Source organism: Bison bison, unplaced genomic scaffold (genome assembly GCF_000754665.1).
Source record: "Bison bison bison isolate TAMUID 2011002044 unplaced genomic scaffold, Bison_UMD1.0 scf7180017864105, whole genome shotgun sequence".
Classification (NCBI taxonomy): domain Eukaryota; kingdom Metazoa; phylum Chordata; class Mammalia; order Artiodactyla; family Bovidae; genus Bison; species Bison bison.
Genome location: NW_011494677.1, coordinates 1,850,842 through 1,856,812, shown reverse-complemented (window position 1 = coordinate 1,856,812; position 5,971 = coordinate 1,850,842).

Sequence of the window (5,971 nt, the reverse complement as noted above, 5' to 3'; positions counted from 1 at the left end):
GGGCTCCCCTCCCTCCACCACCCGGCCGAGATGCCCACCCGTGGCCTCGGAGCGGCCAAATCCAAAGTGACCCTGGCCTCAGGCAGAGCGCTTCCTCGTCCCACCTCCTCCCAGCAGAAGGGCCCCCGCTGACACCGGGCTTGTTCCTTCTGCCCCTGGGGGTTGCCAGGCCGAGCGAGGACAGGCCCCCCAGAGGGGGAGCTTCAGGATCCAAGCCAGGCTAGTGCAGACGATCTTGGGAGACAGATGGCCAGGCGGGTGGGCCGGCAGAGAGAGGCTCCTGTTCCTTGTCAAGATGACACTCAAAAGTACATCCCCGTCATCGCGGGTTGTCAGTGGCGTTGTCAGCGTGAGATGCCGTGTGTGTTTTTGGACACTCTGTGAGTTTGGAAGGCTGTGCCCGTTCCCACTTCCATAGCAACGACAAAATTCCAGCCCCAGACGCTAAGCCTCTGAGTTAGTGTCAGACGGCGGGGGGGCGTGGCAGGCAGAGAGGGTGTCACTCCTCGCAGAGAGCAGCACTGGAGTGGCGAGGGTGGGCAGGAGGCAGGTTTCTGGATGTCTGCGGGGAGACCGTGCGTGAGCACAGAGTGGCAGGAGGCAGCAGCTGACGGCTGAGTGAACGGGAAATGCAATCTGTCGGCTTGAGCAAGCTGGGAGCAAGGGGTTTCCTGAGGGCTGGCCCGTTCCAAGAAACCTGAGCGTCCTCTGAGTTCAGAAGAATACCCCCTGCTGGTTCATACAGTGTGAAGGGCTACAGAGGAAAGGACTTGAAGCTCTTATGGCTGCTAGGATGGAATGAAACATGAACGGAAAAACACAGGATGCTCCAAGGACAGTAAGAAGACAGAGAATCACAAAATGTATATGCCCCTCTTTGACTAAGGCAGCTAAATTTATCCAGGCTCTGAAAATAGGCTCGTCCGCATATGAAGGGCTGAGCTTTTGTGCAACCAGAGAAAGAGGGTTGGGGGCCATCGCCCCTTCACAAAGTCCACTGCCCTGCTTTATCTGATGGAGCACTAAGTCGTGGAATCTTTGGATTCTAGGTTAGACAGCCTGTTCACAGGCTGAGCCCTTGCAGACTACTGGCAATGTGATCTGACGTCCGTCACTTTCTCTCTCAAGGTTCTGGTTTCCCCCTCTATAAAGTGAAGGCACCCTGAGATGGGAGGGGGACTTGCTACACGAACTTGACCATGGGACTGGTGATAAGGGACCCTCTTTGGTCAGTGAAAGTTCGGCCAATCCACAGTCCTGTGATAGGCGAAATGACCACCAAAAATGTTCGGGTGCTAATGCCCAGAACCTGTGACCCTTTGTATGGGACAAAGGAGGCTCTACAGATGTGATTAACTTAGGCATCTTCAGATGGGGAGAGGATCATGAATTATCCAGGTGGGCCCAGTGTAATCACAAGGGTCCTTAAAGGTGAAAAAAGGAGACAAGAGGGTCAGGGTCAGAGAAGACGGGATGATGGAAGCAGAGGTTGAGTAATGTGGTTACTGGCACCACAGGTCAAGGAATCCAGGCAGATACTGGAAAAAGCAAGGAAACAGACCCACCTCCAAAAGTCTCTAGAATTTGCACAGCTCTGCATTGATTTCAGCCCAGTGAAATGCATTTTGGGTTTCTAACCTCTAGAACTGTGAGATGATACGGCTGTACTGCTGTAAACCACTAAGTGGGGGGTGGTGATGGTAGCAATAAGAAATTCAGACAATCCTGTGCAACATCACCTAGCCTGAGACCTTCCTCCCCTGGACTAAATGCCACGTGGCAAGGAAGGGGCAAAACCAAATGGAGTTCTCTGTATCCCTCCACTGTTCCCAGCAGTGTGTTTGGCACAGAGGAGTCATTCAGTCGGTACTTGTTGGCTGGATTTGATTTGACAATGAAGGAAGAAAATGGTATGTCATTGCCAAAGCCTTTGAACAAATAAGATAATGAATCCCAGAATGAGCGGTCCCCTAGTAGTGATTGCAAAGCAGTGAGCGGCTCTTTCCACCTTGGTATTGATAAGCCATAACATCCAGGAAGCACCCAGGCCTACCTCTGTTCTTCTGACCTTGGCTTTCAAAGGACATCCCACTGGTATCTTGTGTCAGATGGAGGGGTGACTCTCCCTGATGAGCCCATAGGGGAATTTAGGCCAAGAGATTTTAGGAACACTGAGATGTTAAGAAATCATAAAATGTGATTCAGCCAGCATTCTTCCAGCAAATATTTGCAGAGCACCCTCCTGGATTCTGGCACCAGCAAAATGAATATGACACAGCCTCCATGCTCAAGGAGATCATGGACCAGCAGAGAAAATAGCCATAAGAGCAAATAAATATGAGACAAGACTTTAAATGCAAAAATCATATGGGTGCTCAGAGGAGGTGACACTGGGTTAGATTTGAGAAAGGATTTCCATACCCAGAAGATGAGGGCAAACACATTTCTAAATAGAAAAGACCATTTAAGTAAATTATTGATGGTGTAAAATTGCATTCAGTTCAGTTGCTCAGTCTTGTCTGACTCTTTGCTACCCCATGAACCACAGCACGCCAGGCCTCGCTGTCCATCACCAACTCCCGGAGTCCACCCAAACCCACGTCCATTGTGTTGGTGATGCTATCCAACCATCTCATCCTCTGTCGTCCCCTTTCCCTCCTGCCCTCAATCCTTCCCAGCATCAGGGTCTTTTCAAATGAGTCAGCTCTTCGCATCAGGTGGCCAAAGTATTGGAGTTTCAGCTTTAACATCAGTCCCTCCAAAGAACACCCAGGAATGATCTCCTTTAGGATGGATGGTTGGATCTCCTTGCAGTCCAAGGGACTCTCAAGAGTCTTCTCCAACACCACAGTTCAAAAGCATCAATTCTTTAGCACTCAGCTTTCTTTATAGTCCAACTCTCACATCCATACATGACCATTGGAAAAACCATAGCCTTGACTAGACAGACCTTTGTTGGCAAAGTAATGTCTCTGCTTTTGAATATGCTGTCTAGGTTGGTCATAGCTTTTCTTCTGAGGAGCAAGCGTCTTTTAATTTCATGGCTGCAATCACCGTCTGCAGTGATTTTGGAGCCCAGAAAAATAAAGTTAGCCACGGTTTCCACTGTTTCCCCATCTATTTGTCATGAAATGATAGGACCAGATGCCATGATCTTCGTTTTCTGAATGTTAAGCTTTAAGCCAACTTTTTCACTTTCCTCTTTCACTTTCATCAAGAGTTCTTGATGAAAGAGTTTAGTTCTTCTTCACTTTCTGCCATAAGGGATGGACACTCAAAAAACTAGGAATAAAAAGAAACTTCCTTTATATAATAAAGACCTTCTTGAGAAACACACAACAAATGTCATACTTAACAGTGAAAGTATGGAATTCCAATGGAATTGGAATGAAGAAATGGATAAAGGACTTGAGTAGAAATTTCTCAAAAAGAAGCTATAAAATGGCCAAGTAGCCTAAGAAAAGATGCTTAACATCATTAGTCATCAGAGAAATTAAAGTCAAAATGTGGACAAGACACCACTTTCTACCTACTAGGATGAGCACATTTTGTAAATGGAATCTAACAACTTTGAAGAGGACGTGGAATAATTGGAGCCCTTGTACATTGCTGGTGGGAATGTAAATTGAGGCAGCTGCCAAGGAGAACAGACTGGCTGATTCCTCAAAAAGTCAAATATGAAATTACCATGTGACCAAGGAATTACACTCCTGGGTATACATCCAAAAGAGCTGAAAACAAGGACTCAAACAAATACACGAGTACCCATGTTCACTGCAACATTATTCACAATAGCCAAGAGGTGGAAACATCTTGGGTGTCCATCAACAGATAAATGGGTAAGCAAAATGTGGTTTTTGTTGGATGGACACACGATGGAATATGATTGAGTCATAAGGCATGAAACTGTGGTACGTGCTGCCGCATGAATGAAAGTTGAAAACACTATGCTTAGTGAAATAAGCCAAACACAGAAGGATGAGCATTGTGTGATTTCACTTAATGCAATACCTAGACCAGGTGAAGTCACAGAGACAGAGGGCAGATTAGAAGCTACCACTGGCTGAGGCTGAGGGAAGTGAGAGTTATTCCTTCCTGGGGCCACAAAGAGTCAGACACGACTTAGTGACTGAACAACAACAACACAGCCTATGGGATCTTAGTTCCCTGACCAGGGATTGAACCTGCGCCTCCTACCATGGACGCACCGGGTCTAAACCCCTGGACCTCCAGGGAAGTGCCTGCCCTTGAAAGTGAAGGTGAAAGTCGCTCCCTCATGTCCAACTCTTTGCAACCCCATAGACAATATAGTATTGTCTTGGAATTCTCCAGGCCAGAATACTGGTAGCCTATCCCTTCTCCAGCGGATCTTCCCCCGACCCAGGTATCGAACCTGGGTCTCCTGCATTGCAGGCGAATATGACTGAAGGCCTACCCTTAAGTCATATAATTCAGGCATTCATTTTGTTGAAAACTCTACATCCAGTTGCATCAAAGGAGGGATCCTTTAATCTTCTGACCGACTTTATTTTTTAACTTCTAACTCCTTCAGGCCACCCCATTCCATGAGGCCACTTGCTGGGTGAAGAGTCTTGGTCCCAGTTGGGTGGTGGTGGCTGAACCTCTCCTATTTTCCTAGGCCCCCTGTTCCCTGCCTGCCAACTTCCTGTTTCTGCTTTCCAGAGGGCACCTGCGAGCCCCACTGGGTCAAGGAGAAGTATGTAGATGTTTGTAAATTAATTTCCACGGCTTCATCATTGCTAATCTACTCTAGATTCATGATTAGAGGCCAATGACATATTAATTAGTCACCGTAATTAGCAAGTGTCAGTGAGGGGCCCGGCGCTCCTCGGTATACACACAAGGGGTTGTCTTTGATAGCAGGGTTGACCCAGGCCAGCCTGCCACCTGTCAAAAGCTGTCTTTATTCAGACTGCTCTCCAACCCTAGACACGTTGTGTGCACCCTACAGGTGGATCTCCTTCTCAGTGTAATTAAGAGTTTCTGTGTTTATTCTATAAAATGAAGATATTAACATATGAGTGGAGATAGCAAATGACATGATGGATGATGAGTTAATTAGCGGAATACAAAGTAATATGGGCTGTCCAGAGAGGCAGGAAGTTGAATCCACAGTCAGCCCTGCCAAGCCTGCTTGTGACATGAGGCAAGTCACCTCACCTGTCCCATCGAAGCCAGGCCCCTGTGTGCCAGAGCTGAGGGTGGAGACGGGGTTTTTCAATAGTACGTGCAGCTTGTTGTCATTTGAGTCATCACTGTCTCACAGACCAGGCAGTGAACACACTCAGTTACTGAGTATGCTGCTGCTGCTGCTGCTGCTAAGTTGCTTCAGTCGTGTCTGACTATGCGATCCCATAGACGGCAGCTCACTAGGCTCCTCTGTCCCTGGGATTCTCCAGGCAAGAATACTGGAGTGGGTTACCATTTCCTTCTCCAATGCATGAAAGTGAAAAGTGAAAGTGAAGTCGCTCAGTCATGCCTGACTCTTAGCAACCCCATGGACTGCAGCCTACCAGGCCCCTCCATCCATGGGATTTTCCAGGCAAGAGTACTGGAGTGGGGTGCCATTGCCTTCTCCAAGTTACCGAATATAGCTCCATTCAAAAGCAGTTTCATTAAAAAAAAAAAAAAATCAAGGATGGGGGGACTTCCCTGGTGGTCCAGTGATTAAGACTTCGCCTTCCAGTGCAGAGGGTTTGATCCCTGGTTGGGCAGCTAAGATCCCACATGCCTTGAGGCCAAAAAACCAAAACATGAAACAGAAACAAAATTGTAACAAATTAAATAAAGACTTTTAAAAAAGCAGTCCAGGCTAAAAAAAAAAAAAAAACTTCTTTAAGTGGTGATGGATTGACCAAGTTCAATTCAGTTCAGTTCAGTTGCTCAGTCGTGTCCGACTCTTTGCGACCCCATGAATCGCAGCACACCAGGCCTCCCTGTCCATCACCAA